A 17,044-nucleotide genomic window follows, 5' to 3' on the forward strand; every position below is an offset into this window, starting at 1 on the left:
AGAAATAAGCAGGGAGAGTTTCCAGTCCACAATGCAGGTCTGACACCTTGGAAGGGAGATGGGGAAGGAGGAGCGTTGGACAAGAACATCCTTGATCGCAGTGCAGCTCTGAACGAAGACTGATAAGGAAGCCAAGAGTAAAGATGGTCTGTTAAAGCAGCACTTCAGGCAGGAAGACCCAGCTCAAGTACCTCTACTGTGCTTAGCGATAAGCTGGGGTTGGCCAGGAGAGAGGGTGGCCTTGGCAAGAAAGCCATGGTGGACCCTGAAGGTGTGACAGCTGGAGGCTGTCAGCTAACTGGCTTCCTTAAAGCAGACTTTCTCTTGACAGGTCTAAGGGTCACACCAACATGGCTTCCAGAATGAACACTGTTCATTGTTTAAAATGTAATGATCTCTTAGAATTGTATGGATATGGATAGGTTCTTGAGAGTTTTGGAGAGGGAAACACACAAAAGGAGATGAGATTACAATACAGACAAGAAGTGCCTGGCTTAAATGACCAGCCAATCATCAGAGAACACTTTATGCTAAAGACTTAACGGGCACACTGTCAGAATGAGTCACTTACCCTCACCTCACTAGACAGGGAACTGTACCTGTTCATATAGACAGTTTTGCAGTTATTCTTTGTATAGAGCCCAATAGCATCCCAATTAAACCGCTTGAGGCAAGTGTTTGAATGCCACTGTGACCACAAATAGCAATGAAGCTTAGAAAAAATAAAATTCCCCACTTGACTCAAAGGATAAGCAAAGAGAAATTAATGTTCTTGAACTTGCTTTGTTAAAAGGAAAGAATGAGGGAAGTCTTAGCGATTTATTTAAAATGATTGTTATTGATTAATTTTCAAAAGTGAATGAACCAAGGAGGTGCTTGAGAAGTAAAGAATCGTAGCTTATTAAATTCAATTTCCTCAGTTGTGAAGAATAGAAAGTTAATGAAACTGAATAAAAAGGAGGGTACTTTACAAGTCAGTGACGAAAAATGAGGACTGAAGACTTTTTAATATGATTTTTTCTAAACTAAATGTCATAATAATAGAGACTAAGTAGAAGATCTCACCTAAGCCCCAGTCTTTATGAGACCAATTTGCTCCCTTGAGCTTTGGCGAGTTTAAGCTATATATTCCCCAGACAGAAAGGATACTAAAAACCCTTTGCACCTGTTGTTATAATCTCACTAATGATGGACTGAAGCCTGCCTGGAAGGAAATCCATCAGTGGAGGTAAGAGCCTTTAGAAGAACTTGCCACACAGTCTTTCTAGCATATTTGAACCTGACAACGTTAAGCGCAGAGCAGGATGTTGTCTTCCTGACCCACACCTGAGAACAAAGGTGTTTACAGGTCACCCTACCTTCTTCCTTTTAGAACTGCTAGCTTTTGGACCAGCTATCCCCCATCCGGTTTTGCTAGGAGGTGCTGGCTCAGCACCACTAGATTTATACTCCTCCCATCACCAACTCTCTCTCCCATACACCCACATTAAGATGGCATGGAAGGAGAATTGTCGCTTTCAGGAAAGCAGAGTTTGGGAGGGGGAGAGAAGGGAGTACTTTGCTTCCATAAATCTAAGGAAAGAAAGTTCTAATGAAATAGCTCATTAAAGATGATATGCCTATAAGAAGAGGAGATTGGCAATTCTTTCCTTGCTAGGGAGGAGAGTACTGGGGAGAGACGGCATGCTGGGTTCTGTCAGCAGAGATGGGTCCCGGACCACCTTCTTCCTCTTTCCCCTTGGTCACCCTTGAGTTCCCACTTCTTGAGAGGCCAAATGAATCCTGCACATGCCTGTGGCCTCAGGTGATAATGGATGATGGATGAGATTGGGGGCTACCATCCATATTTAAGAGGCATGTCAGGTAAGGCTGCTAGTGGGGGCTGGTCAGGAGATACGGACACATCTCCCATGTTCCCTGCATAGGGGAGCCACTAAGGACTGAGACCTTTATCAGTGGGGCCAGTTGGTGACACACCATCCATCCTTGTCAAAATCTGTGTACATGCCATGTCAGCAGTGTGACCATCCAAAAAGAAACTATGTCACCCCAGGCAGTCCACTAAGGGCCTTCTCTGCTACATCTCTTCTCTCTGTGCCAACGTGTGTGACACATGTGCAACACAGTCTTGTGAGAGCCAGACCCAGACCCCTTCCACTCCATATTCTGGAGGGCAGGGCAGAATGGAGAAAGGGTAATGAAATGTCTATGAGACTGAGTTTTAAGAACTTTAAGTAACTGATTTAATAACTAAATAAAACTGAAAAGTTAATGACTATAGCTATGATTTTGTTATGAGAGCTCAAGTGACAAGTAGAAAAGTCAGAATTCAGCAGAGCACATTTGGTACAGTTATTGAAAAATAAGTTTTATTTTATATTCCAATATATTATTTCTCAATAAACCAGCTACTCATTGCAGATAAAGGGCTAATAAACCCTATTCTCCTGCTGCATGAGAATCTGACCTTTGGTAACTCTCTCTGTTCTCCTGGTAACTCGGTAAATATAATATGTACCAACTAAATTATGAAGCCACATTGAGCATAATAAAGTGACCCATGATTGGCAAATCATATCTTGACTGGGATTATCCATTATAAACACTGATGAGAAGTCATACGTTTTGGCTTTTCTGAGTTCCACGTCCCTAACGGGAATTCTAAAAGCTATGCCTATGGGGATGTTACAAAAGATACAGGCTCCTCTGATGTATGAAGCTTTTAACTTAGTGCATCTCCTGCACTTGTTTGATGTAAAACTCACCTCAGACCTGACCTCCTGCGTGAATTGTTTCAAGAACTCTCAAAGAAGAAGATTAGCTGACGTTGCCCTAGGTAATCTGCTTCCTGCCTAGATTCATCTGAGTGCTGGTGCCACCTGTGGTCTATGACGGCCTTGAGTCTAAACGTTTAGTTGAAGCTAAGAAGACTCTCTATGAGTGATGTTCCCCTATAAAAGTGGCTGAGAAAAACTGCACCCAAACAGAGCAATTCAGAGAATATTTGTAAGCACCACCATCCAAGCTTGCGGGGTATCCTTGGGGAATCAAATCTACTGCTTAGTGGTTCCCCATTACTCCCAATGGGGGTGGAAAATCTTCCTCCTTCTTCTCAACCTCCCACACATACCCCTGCATTTTCTTCTGTGGATTCCTAATCTTTGTTTGCTTTTTTTCCCTCCTTGTTAATTGCCATTTTTAATAAAAATTATAAAATTTTTTGAGAGCTAACTACATTCCAGATACTTTTCTTAAGCACTTCATCAACACTATTTCCTTTCGCTTAATTATTACAACAAACTATGAGGTTGGTTAATAATCTTTTTACATTTAATACATTTAAATAACTTGTCAAGATAATACAGTTATTAAGCCATATAGCCAAGATTCAAGCATGTCATCCAGGAGGTGATTTAAAATCATATTGTAATGATATAGAAGAATCTTTGATTTTCCCTTTGGTAGCTTATATGAGTAAACTTATGGAACAAATATGTAAAGATTCATGTCCTAATACTGTTTTTTGAAAGCCTATCTCCCCCACCTTCAACTCTCCTCATCACTTCTAGTGGAAAAGAAAAATAATTGTCCATATGATGTGTTTTTCCTCACACTATATCCAAATGGTGTTAATGACAAACGACTATTAGAAAGGTGGAAGAAATTAAGATTGAAAGTCCATGGTTGTGCAAATAAAACATAAATCAACTGAATATCAGTTTTGTCTAGAACACCCAAAGGAGACCATGAGCCTCAAAAAAAGACCAACTACATGAAATTGAAACTTTTTCCTTAGGAAAGGAAGGGGAATGCGAAAGTCCATGTGCTAGAATCTCTCACCCAATAATTTCAAAGTTCTTCCTAAAACACAGCTGATCCAGTTGAGGCATCATTTAATAATACTGCAGTTACACGGGCAATTTTGAAAGTATCAGCATTTTATCCACTTTTAAAATGGGCTCATGGGGAAAGTTCTTCACTGAGTGTCTTGAATAGTTGTTCTTACCAAGTAGGATGATTCAGGTGTGGTATGCCATGTTTTAAGATCAAGGGGCTAAATAGTCACCAAAAAAGTTTTTTCTCCTCTATAGAAATCATTCTAATTCTAATTTCATATTTGATAAGTTCGTGTTCAGTTGCTACAGCTTCAAAAACATCTTGGGAGATCTCTATAGTATATATGATGTTATTGAACCAATTAAAAACTTACTTTCTAACTTTTCTCTAAAGTCCAAATTACTAGAATCTGAGACAAAATTCATTATAATTGAGTGGAAATTATTGGGGAAAGTCTACACAGTTAAATGGATAATTATTTACCTGGAATAATTTAATATAAAAACAAGCTGAAGCATTTTTGCAAAAGGATAGTAAGACATATGAAAGATCCAGTCATCAAAAGCTTTAGTTCAAATCACACATTATACGTTACTTTACTGAATTTTGGAGTTCAAAAGATTGGATAGTCCTATCACAAAATGTCAGAGTTCTACAGAATATGCCCAATGAATAATGAAGTCACTTTTGTCTCACCTCTAGTATTGAATATGTTGAATTCCTCAGCATTTTGAAAATGTGATCTCTTTTTTTTTGTCTAAATGGGGAAGTCAAGGAAAGTAAAAGAAAGGGTAATAGCCAAAATCCTTTCTAAGCCATTCATGTCTCTTGACAGTTATAGGGTGCCTTTTGATATCTGTATTAGTTTCCTACGCCTGCCATAACAAATTACTGCAATTTGAGCATCTTAAAGCACAAATTTATTATCTCCCAGTTCTGCAGGTTAGAAGACCAGATGGGCTCAGCTGGGGACTCTGCTGAGAGACTTCAAGGCTGAAATCAATGTATTAGCAGGGCTGCGTGTCTACTGGAGGCTCTGAGAAGAATCCAATTCCAAACTCATTCAGGTTGGTGACAGAACTCAGTTTTAAGTGGTTGTAGGACTAACATCCAGGTTCCCTTGCTGGCTGTTGGCCAGGTGTGGTTCTCAGCTTCTAGAGGCTACCACATTCCCTCGCTTGTGGTCTCCTTCATTTTCAAAGACGGCAATGTGGGTCAAGTCCCTCTCATGCTTCGAATCCCTCTGACCCCCTCTTCTGCCTCATCTCGCTGACCTCTCCTCCCAGCTGAAGCCAGTTCTCTGCTTCTAATGGCTCATGTGATTAACTAGGAAGCACCAGGGCAATCTGCCTATTTTAATGTCCTTAACTGTTATTATATCTGCAAAGTTCCTTTGCCATGTCAGGTAACATATTCACAGGTTCCAGGGATCAGGGCCTGGACATCGTTGGGGGCTAGTCTGCTTACTATGCTGTTAAGAGTTGGCCATATCTCTGTCCCATTAGGTCTTGCTCCTACCAGATGCATCCTTTAATATCCCCCTGAAGACTCGGGATATATCCCCTAGCCTTTGCTTGCTTCTGTCTAGGAAGCATACAATGATTCTTCTCAGAAATGGCCTATTTCCAAGATCCCCACTCTTACCAAACCCTCACATCCACACTTATGCCACTTTAGGCTGCTCCTTCAATTCTGACAGATGGTCTCTTCTCTGCTAGTTGCCTGGATGTCGGAATATCTGATTTTATCTGTCCTCTGCCCTATCCTTGTTGGTCGGCATGGCTTCCAAACTTGTCAGTCCTAACCTGGGGTCTCCAACTACGTCTTTATGGAAGGTCTCAAGTCTTTCCATAACTTCTCTGGTTCTGGCCCGAGTTATTCATCCTTCACCATGAGGCACTGTTGTTCTCATTTTTTTTGAGGAAGATTAGCCCTGAGCTAACTACTGCCAGTCCTCCTCTTTTTGCTGAGGAAGCCTGGCCCTGAGCTAACATCCATGCCCATCTTCCTCTGCTTTATATGTGGGATGCCTACCACAGCACGGCTTTTTTTTTTTGTCAAGCGGTGCCACGTCCGCACCAGGGATCCGAACCGGCGAACCCTGGGCCGCCCAGAAGTGGAACGTGTGCACTTAACCGCTGTGCCCCCGGGCTGGCCCCTCATTTTTTAATATTTATTATGAGTTATCCCTTGTTATAGAATGTTACTAAAATGTCCTCTTTGTGTTCCAGCATTTGTTCGCTAGAAATATGACACATTTCTTAGCTATGGATTAAGCTAGTACCCATGTATTATGTGATAAATGACAAAACAAACTCAAAATTACTTTTCAAAAATCCGTATATCTGGGTTAATAGAAAAAAGTTTATACAGCCTGGATCAACTATTTTCCAGACATTTTTGATAAATTATTGAATTATGATGTAGTTACTTAGGTGATATTGTTAATATACCTGAAATGACTGGACTGTAAAATACTTCTCTTGGTAATTTGAGTCACTTTAATAAATGAACAGTATAAATACCGTAGTAATCTAATAAGCTACTTGGCAATTGGTTGTTCTGCAGCTGAGAGCCAACTGTGGGTATTGGGTAGAATTGAGTAGTTACTATCAAAACGCTTACTAAGCTATTTCAAGTATTATGTAACTTCATAAGCTCAAATTACAAATATTTATTTTATGTCTATTGAGTGCAATTCACTGCAATACAAATGAGACAAACATGGACTCTTCCTTCAAGGCACTGACAGCCTATTAGAGGAGATAGCCGGTACCTCGATTCCTGGAATTCAAGGTAGAAAGTAACAAATGCTCTAGCAAAGGCACAGATGAAGCATTAAAGAAACTGAGAAGAGGAAACAAAAGGCCTCTACTATCAAGAAACATATATAGACTCTACTATCAAGAAACTATCAAGAAACTCTGAATCAAGAAATATATATATATAGCCTAGGATAGGCATTTAATAAATATTACTGAATGTATTGAGCCTCTCATTTGATTTGAATTTTGATATATTTGGACGTGGAAAGAGGGTGAATCCAGCAGTCTATCAAATGAAGAAATGTGAACCAAAGCAGAGAGATAGTGAAGGTCCTAATGTTACAGCTTTTACCTCCATCATTTAGACCTCTGTCCACTAGGTCATTCTCATCCACATTTTTCTCATCCTGGTCTCTATTACCTAGTCTTATCCACCATCTCCTCTCCCCTCCCATCCTGCACACATGGAGTCACAAAATCTTATCTATCTATAGCAGAAAAAATGTTGGCCACTCTCTTCTTTCCATTCCCACCATCATCATCCCAGATAAACACCCATCCCTTATGCCTGGTCTACTGCAATAGCCTCCCAAGTGGTGTCCTTGTCTTTAGAGTTTTACCTCTCCAAAACTCCTCACTGTCTTCAAACTCCTCACAGCACAACACTGAACATGTCACTCACTGCATCAAAACTATTTCATTTTTCCTGAATACAGTCTGATCCTTACGCTGGCCATCAAGGGCTCTGTGATCTGATTAAACCCATGGCCCTCCTATATTTCCCTCTAGTTCTCTACACAATCCCTCTCCTCCATCCCAGCTAGACCACTTGTGATTTACTGCTTTCCTGCTCTGCTCACATTTACTCTATTTTGGGTCTGTTTTTCTTCCTATCACTTCCTACATGCAGAAACTCATCCATCCTTAAAGATTCACCTTTTAAGCTCCTATAAAGCTCCTTACCTTGTCCTCCTATCTGGAAGTGATTTTTGTTCACATTGGACCCATTTTAACTTTTTCCGTACTTTTCCTATATCACATCTCACCTTGTCTCCCAGTACAGCTAAACCTAGCCTTCAAACTCCTTGGGGGAAGAGTACATAATTTTTTTCATGTTATGTCCTCATGATGGTTACTTAACGAATGATCAGTAATGGTTTAATGAATGCATTCTTGTCATCTGGTCCCTCCCTGTTTTATTTCTCTCCAGAACATTCATTTACTATTTGATATTTTCTAGTTGGCTGGTTGATTAAATGAATCTTTCAACACCAGAAAGTAGGCTTTATTTGAGAGACCTTGATAAGTCTTTTTCATTACTGAGAGCCCATCGGCCAGGACAATGTCCATTATGTCCTAGGCACTCACCCAACAAATGTTGAATAAACAAATGAATGAATAAAACTGAAAATTTAGGGAATAATGTTAATGTCTTTATACAAAAAATAGCTTGATTTGGTGATTCATAATCACTTCCATAAACCAGAAAAATGCTTCCAAAGTATTTGCAGGCATAGTATTCTCATATTTCCAGGTTCCTAGGTAATTGTATGGAGAACACTAGATAAACACAAAGTCATTAACTTTCCAAAAATGCTTACCAGTTGACATGTAGGAAGATATAGCATTCTCCACAATTAATTCTTATGAAACAGGGACATTTGAAAGGTTTCTTGATGATACTGAAGTTTGAGAGATAGAATAGCAAGGTAATTACCTACAAATGTTTCCTACTGCCTGAAAACTTCTATCACGAGAATTGCTAACATGTTCCTTTATTATTCTCAAGAAGACATTCCTCTATGGTTGAGAGATCACTTGGAGATCTTCTATATGGTAGAGAGTACACTTAGAATCTGCGCTGAAAGAATAAAGTCTAAAGTGGTAGAAGCTATTTTCCATTGACAGGTGGAAATGATGGAGCTCTCAGACTCTAATCTCCTACAGGCATGGGCTTGAATCCTGGCACAGACAATACTAGTTCTGTGCACTTGAACAATTATTCCAACTCTTGTGTATAAAATGTGGGTGACAATGGTATCAATTTCATAGAGCTGTGGTGAGGATTAAGTGAGATACTGCATAGATGTACTTACAACAGCTCATGCTTCTTATATGCCCTGCAGTGTGCTAAGTGCTTATTGTGAACTGTCCCCACTTAATCCTCATAATATCTCCTTAAAGTCAGTACTATTATTTTCCTTATGTTTTAGATAGAGAAACTGAGGCACAGAGAGTTGCCTGAGACCTAGTAAGTCCTTAATAAACATATAGAGAACATAATTATTTGTATTTATTGGTATATACTATTAGCACATATTTTAATCAAATTATTTTAATCAAACTATATATTTTTGGCATATATAATTTGATTAAAAGATATGATGGGGCCGGCTCCGTGGCCAAGTGGTTAAGATCACGCACTCAGCTGCGGTGGCCCAGGGTTCGGATCCTCGGCGCCGACATGGCACTGCTCATCAGACCACGTTGAGATGGCGTCCCACATCCCATGTCTCAACGTGGTCTGATGAGCAGTGCCATGTCCGCGCCGAGGATCCGGAAGGACCTGCAACTAAGATATACAACTATGTACCGGGGTGGGGTTTGGGGAGATAAAGCAGAAAAAAAAAAAAAAAACAAGATTGGCAACAGTTGTTAGCCCAGATGCCAATCCTTAAAAAAAAAAAAAAAAAGATATGATAATAGTAATAGCTAATACTAATGTGCACCACATTGTACCTGACGCTTTAACACTTTATGTGCTCATCTAATTTAATCCTCATAGTATGCCTACGTGATGTGATTATGACTCCCATTTTGCAGATCAGGAAATTGAGGTTTAAAAAGGTTAAGTCATGTGTCTGAGGTCACATAGCTAGAAATTGATCGAGCCAATATTTAAACCCAGGCTGTCTGATTCCAGAGCTGGTGTCAGACCTCTACTTTTACTATATGGCCTCCAGCTCCAGAAGTTTCATATGAAAATGTCAAAGGAAATGGAGTCAATGGAGAACCGAGTCTTGGGAGTAGCACTGTGGGTGCATTTGTTTCTTACGGTTGCTATAACAAGTAACCACAATTTAGGGGGCTTAAAACAACAGGAATTTATTCTCTCACAGTTCCAGAAGGCAGATGTCTGAAACCAAGGTGTCAGCAAGTTATTTCCCTCCAGAGGCCCTAGGGGATGACCCATTCCTTGCTTCTTCCAGCTTCTGGTGGCTTCTAACATTCCGTGGCTTATGGCCACTTCACTCCAATCTTCAAATTTTTCTGAGCTCTGTTTTTACATTGCCTTCTGCTCTCTATGTGTCTAATTTCCCCTGCCTGTCTTTTTTTTTTTTTTGCTTGAGGAAGATTAGCCCTGAGCTTAGATCTATGCCAATCTTCCTCTACCTCATATGTGGGTCACCACCACACCATGGCTGATGAGTGGTGTAGGTCCATGCCAGGGATCCAAACTCAAGAATCTAGGCCACCAAAGCAGAGCATGCTGAACTTAACCACTGTGCCATGGGGCCAGCCCCTGCCTGTCTTTTTTAATGACGCTTGTCATGGCATTTAAGGCATGCCTGGATAATCCAGGATAATGTCCCATCTCAAAGTCCTTAACTCAATCACATATACAAAGACTTTACCATGTAAGGAAACACTTAAAGTTTCCAGGGAATAGAACCTGGTATCTATGAGAATATCATTCAGCCTAATAGAGGGGGGAATATCTCATGGAATCTATGAATCCATTGATTGCCATGGATTCCTGGGCAGTCTACTAGAAGAACCCCCAACATAAAATGCAGACAAGGATTGTACCCTCAGTGTAGATATAATCCAGAAAAAAATCCACCACACAGAAAGAAAGAGAAGAGCATCTTGCATGTTTCAACCTTGGCAGTGGGTGGAGGGAGGAAAACAAATCTCTGAGAATTTAAGCCCAGGTGAAGCCTGGGAAGATTTATTGTCTTGTGGTTGTGTCCAGTGTTAGTGGTACATCTCCAAGTATAGTTCCATGGCTTGAGAAGGAGTCTGAGTCCTCAGAGATGCACATCTGGGCACATTAATGGTAAGCCACCTAGAGGAGCAGAAGTGCTCGCTGAGGCTGAGAGTAATTTAGAATGGAGAATAATTAGTATCTGTGGCCTCGAGACCAGCACAGCCACGGGGGCTGCAATTTGCCTCACTAATCTTTCTTTTATAAACTATCCCAGGAAATGAGACTATTCAGAATCCTGGAGAAGCTGGCCTCGTATTGGGTAAATTTATATGAACCAATGGACCCTAAGGACACAGAAGGGGACTATACTGCATGCTGCAGTGTGCTGCCCAGGTCTCCCCTTAATGAGCAGGGCACTCTGGTTGTCTTTGCTGGACCAGATGGCTCTCAGTCCTTTTCCAGGAATTGCTCTCTCTGGAAGGAGGTAGCATCACCCACACTTATGCTCTCTCCTCATATCCAGTGGTCCCTCTGGAGTACAAAGGCCCAGGCTCCTTGCCTCGATGAGCTCTTCTTAAGGCTCATGCCCACTTCAGAGTTCACCCTGGAATGGTGCGAGGCCTCTCAACGTCCTCTGCTAATCCTGCTTCCCTCCCTTTCCTACAGGTGCTGTCACTGAGAGAACACCGCCATGGTCCTCCAGCAGGTAATGACCATCTCAGGGTCTATTTCCTGGGGAATCCTACTTACTGAATCTTTGAAAAATACAAAAATAAATCAGACAACAAACCAGGAAAACTAAAATACAAAAGCCCCAGAATTTGTCCATCTGTGCACCCTATTTAAAGGCTATTTCACACTGAACTGTCCTACAGTTAGGTTACAGATATATAAACCATGTACAAGTCAGCCATCAAGTTAGAGACATTTCTAGTTTTTAAAACCTCTGGTAATTTAATTGGACCCACAAGACTGTGTACTTTTAAATATCCGTTCTATTCTAATCTAACTGGCATGTTCTTTGGAGTCAGACAGACCTGGGTATAAATTCCTGTCGTTCCACTTATTAACTATACAGCCCTGAACAAGTGACTTACTCCCTCTGAGATTCTGGAAAGTGGGGATCTATGTTACCCAGCTACCTTACAATATTGTCATGAAGATTAAATTAAAGATCCTCCATGCAAAAACCCTAGTGCTCTGCCTGGTGTGGAAGAGGCAATTTATGAATGTTAGCTCCTCTTCCGGTTCCCCTGAGGGTAACTGAAACCCCTCTCTTGCTTGTAGTCTTCTTCAGAGGATAACTGCAATAGAATAGCAGGAAATGTACTCTTTGTGGGCAGGTACTGTGAATAAAGAAAGCTAATACGCGGGGTAAAAGGAAAAACAACGCCAAATAAATCCTGTCTTTTCTAATTTAAAAACAAACTCAAGGTAACAGCATCCATATGTTATTACTAGAAGGCATGGTTGGCCTAACCACGGTCTAGGTACCATGCCAGGAGGATTTGATGAGCCCAAGTTGACATACCCTCCTGCTTCCATGGGAACTTCCTACCAGGCCAGTCTACTACTTACCAGTGTCACCTCCTGCTCCACCAGCATGCTTTTGCCTGGTAGCCCTGAGGTGACCCTGGCAGCTTTTGATGAGTGAAGGAGAGGACAATAGCTGCTGGCCGGGTATCCTTTCTTCTAGCTCATATTGAGATCTTAGAATCCCTGACCCTCAAAGTCCACACAGAACTTCCAGGGGTGTCTGGCACACCACTGGTGAGGGTGGTTTAAACCTGGCTGCTCTTCAGGGAAGGAAAGCCAACCCAGCCCCTGATATTTCTATTCCCTGAATAAATGTGATCACCATGAATTTTGGATGGATTTCTCAGGCCTTAGTCAGAAGAAAAATCCATATACTCTTCCAAAATAAAAAGGCTGTAAGAAAAAATATTAACTTTGATTTGTAATAAATCAATTATTTTTGTGAATATCTATCAAGGTGATTTGGAAATATGAGTATATTGATCATGAAAAAGAGAGCTAAATTCAGTGATACTTGGCAACATACAGGGCATGTTTAATAGACTGAGAAGTTTAATAGACTAGAGACAAGATAAGATCTTGCTACAGATAGAAAAAAAAATCACTTCTCACTTTTACAGCACCATGCAGGTTACAAAGCTTTTATGCATATATTAATGTTCATGATAATTGTTTAAGATAGGTAGGTTACGTATTCTTAACCTCATTTTGCAGATCAACAAGTAAAACTCAGAAACGTTAACAGGAAATAAAATTAACTTCTTCACTCCCAGACAAAAGCTGGGCAAAGACTACACTTCTCCTTGGCACTTCCAGGAAGCCCGTACAGAAGCTGTGTGGAACCTGCCTAGACTAACATTTGGGAAGGAGAATACCGAGGGGAGAACCAGATGCCAGATCTGTTCCCCCTACTTTCAATTGTCCTTATCTGGAGGTTTGTAATTGGCCATGCTCTCATGAAAGGCACAGCAAGAACATTTGTTCTACTCTGAGGTAACAATGCTAAAGGATGCTAACAATCCTATTGCCTCTTCCCGTCACATAGTCTCTCATCGGGATAGCTTCCACAGCTGAAGACATTTCCCATTAATAGTTGCCTGCTGAGCATCTCCACCTGGATGTCTGGCTGCTGCTTAAAACTGATCATGTCCAAATGAAATTAGTTATCATCCCCATCAAAATCTACCCTTCTATATGTTAAGCAACTTAATAGCAAGGCATCAGACTAATTGCAATTAAAATAGTTAATTCTTTGCTTCCTTGTTGTCTGTTACCTTATGTGTTTCTGGTGACAGTGATACCATTGTATTGCCCACAAGCCCAAACATTTGGAGATATTAATTTAATTAATGCTAATTGGGGCAGTCCTAGGCACAAGGAGTTTCATTAATAGAGGGAGGTTGATATGTGGACGAATAAGAACCAAAAGGTAGATGGCTACAAAAAGGGTAGTGAGCCTATAAAGAAGGTAATAGTTACATCTGCTTCTGATGAAATAAGCCATGACTTCCCAAAGGAGGGAAGCCTGAGCTGGTTCCTGCATCTATGTTCACTAGACAGTCAGGCAGCAGAGGGAATTCTGGGTGAAGAGAGAGCCTGAGCCGAGGCACAGGCCTGAAAGAGCCTGGCACGTTTGGGGAGTTTTGGATTCTTCCAGAGGTCTGGATGAAGCCAGAGAGACAGTAAGGGATCAGATCATAGGAACGTGTTTACTAAGTAGGGTGGAAGTTATTCTGTAGACCAGTGACCAGCACGACTTCACAAGAGAATCACATGGAGAGCTTTTAATAAATAACAAAGCCACCTCTCCACACCTCCCCTCCCATACACAAGAGATTGACTAAATCCTGCCACTGAAGCCTTGGAATTAACTAGTATTTATAGTGCTAGAGGTGATTCACAGGTGATTTTAAGTTTTAAGAAAGAGAATGACACACTCAGATAACTGGTCCCCCCACTGCCACCATGAAGGTTATCTGAGGGGAGCAAGACCCTATGTAGATATTCCAGGGAGAATTAATTTGGCTCTTCCATTTCTTTGGTCCTTCCATTTTTCATACTTGGCACGTCACAGAGATTGTGCCTGTAGCTTTCCTGAACCTCTTCTCTATTCTCTGTTTTCATTATTGTGTCCTAGTTTAGCACTTCATTATATTTTACTTGATATATTTCAGTGCACCTAGCTGGTGAGTCCCTATACTTCTAGTTTCTCTGCAGCCAAGTCAAATGTATCATACATACACACTAATCTTCTTAAACTGTACATTTGAGCATATCGTTGCTCCACTCAGAAACTTTCAGTGGCTCCCGATTGTTAATTGAATTTTGTAAACTTCTCAGTCTGACATCAGGAATCTTCACCTCAGTGCAATGGTACTGTTTTGTATTCCTTAACATCCTCTTTACTTTTTTTCTTTGCTCATTTTTTTTTTCTTCCTACTAGAAGACATTTTTCTAGTCTGTGTTTACAAAAATCTCTCCCATGTTTCTTCCAAGTTTGGCTCATATGACACCTCTTCTATGAAGCCTTCCTTGACTGCCAAATCTCCTTCCAGATTTCATAGTCTCCTCTTAACACACATTTATAACTTTCTAATATCTTCTCTATAACCATCATCTAACATGCTGTCAGATCACATTGTTATTAATACTCATGCATAACTGGCCTAATTGCAAATAAAGATGGTGTCTTGGTCATCGCTATACATTACTACACATTCTGCTCTACAGGCACAGAGTAAATAAAATAAATTAATAGTTTATAGATATATTAATAATTTTCAATACAATTTGAAATAATGAATTAAGAATTTTCATTGTCTCTAGATATAAAGAATTTTGCTTTTCTAACAGTTTTATAGTGAAGTTAATAACGAATGGGGGAAATACAAAGTCTATCTTAATATTCTCCCATTAGCAGTTACATGTGTAAAAGCCATTGATGTTGGAGTCAGACAAATATAGAGTTGAATTCTACTTCATCATTTACTGATTGGTTGACCTTGAGAATATTGCTAGATCTCTTTGAAGTTTAGTGTCTTTTCTATAAAATTAGACTTATGGCACCTGTATCACATGGCTATTACAATGTATAAATAAGATAACCTAGGGCATATGAAATGACCAGCATATAGTAGACACTCAACAAGTATTATTTTCATCTACAATATTAAATTAATAAATTCTATAAAAGAGTAGTAAAGAATGTCATTTACATGGATATGGGATCAAAACCCAGATTTTTTGCAGGAGGTGCAGGCACGGCCTGATGCCACTAAACACCTGAATTACAAAACTAATCATGCCTCGTCTGGTTCCATATATATTTGACATCCTTCTGATAATAATTTGACTTTTCCTATTGCTTGCTTATAGGCAAGTATCTAGTCACTTTGAAAAAATGATTTTTTCATTTTATTGGATAAACTGGCTTTTTGAGTTTGGAATCTTATGAGTTCTATTAGTGTGGATTAGTGTTTCCTTATCCAAAACCTCTAGGACACTCACAAGTCCAACATTCTGAGATGTTCAGGTCCATGCCACAGTGTGCAGTCCATCCCATTATGAAGCACTTTTGTATTGCTTCACACCCCAAAGCCTTGGTACAAAGTGATGGATGGTGTGAATAATCTTACATCGTACCTCTATATGAAGTTCTTATTCTTAGTTTATAATGGCAATACAAGGAAGGATAACTGGACACTTGTTGGTTGCTTGTGCTGTGTCTTTTCTCCATTTCCCCCTTCCCAGTGGCCTCTTTTGGGGATTTATGTGGTTTCAGAGAGGCTGAGCCCACCATTGCTCTGGGATGTAACACATGACCTAGACAGACCAATCAGAACATTCCATGACTCCAGCTACAGTGATTGAGTTGCCATGGGCATGTGCTCTAATCCAGTTGAGTCAAACTGAATCCTGGGTCTTCTCCTTGGAACTGCAAGACAAATATATGTTACTTTCCTTTACGTGATATGGGGTATGGCTTTCAGGCCAGGGACTGCTGCAGCCATTCTGTTCCAACCATGAGGGAAACTGGCCCAAAGAAATTTCCTTGGTAGGAAGGAAAAAACTAAGAAAATTTAAAGAAGCAGAGCCAGAACCCCAGCAATATCATAGTCCCAAGAATCAAACTGTGCCTGAAGCCTGACTTGTGTGTGACATCTCAGTTATATAAGCCAATGAATTCTTTCTTCTTATTTAGGACAGTTGAGTTGAATTTTATGTTACTTAGGACCATAACATAGAAAAGTAAACTAGAGCATCAGCATAAATAATTTTTATTTTCTCAATTTAAAAAATGAAATCCTAAAAAGAACACATAAAATTATAAGCCAAATAGCTTCCTACTATTAATATTTCACAGAAAAATTCACAGTTACATTCTTTCAAAATGACTCTACTACACTTAACTTTCTGATGTCATTAGGAAGAGTTGTTTATGGTGCTTACTTATCTGTATTCTCAAGTCAATAAAATCTTGGCACTAAATTTTCACGTTTAAGCAGCTAAATCTTAAACTATTGTCAAGAGAACCTGAAGGATATAACAGAATGTTCTTGGGTAAGAATAGATTTCTTAAAGTAAAAATTTGTCAGGCAGGCTCTCAAAAATCTCAACTCATCAAGAGAAGTAGGATGCGTTCTCATCTGGTCTCATCCTGGGTGATCTGTCTCCCACATAAACTTAAAAGTTTCAAGTGTGTGAGAATGAAGACAGCATACTAAAACATTCAAAAAAAGATAAGAGTCTAGGAAAAAACAACATGAATTTATTGAAAGCCACTAGATATAGCTCCTTTTTTACATGACAACATCTATCATGCCACTCTTCCTTCACACAAGTAATTGTAAATGTTCAACTTTTGAGGACTGGGACAAATACACACTTCACTGGGGTTTTGCTTATCTGCTTTTTTTGAATGTAAGCTTCAGAATCATGGCATCAATATAATTAAGATTATTGGTTATAAGCAAGA

General features: G+C 40.0%; 1 protein-coding gene across 3 annotated transcripts in view; it reads right to left on the bottom strand.

Annotated features, from left to right (window-relative positions):
- NKAIN3 (sodium/potassium transporting ATPase interacting 3) overlaps positions 1 to 17,044 on the bottom strand; it is a 613,676-nt gene that overhangs the window by 193,904 nt on the left and 402,728 nt on the right. The window lies entirely within an intron of this gene.

This window comes from Equus caballus, chromosome 9 (genome assembly GCF_041296265.1).
Source record: "Equus caballus isolate H_3958 breed thoroughbred chromosome 9, TB-T2T, whole genome shotgun sequence".
NCBI lineage: Eukaryota > Metazoa > Chordata > Mammalia > Perissodactyla > Equidae > Equus > Equus caballus.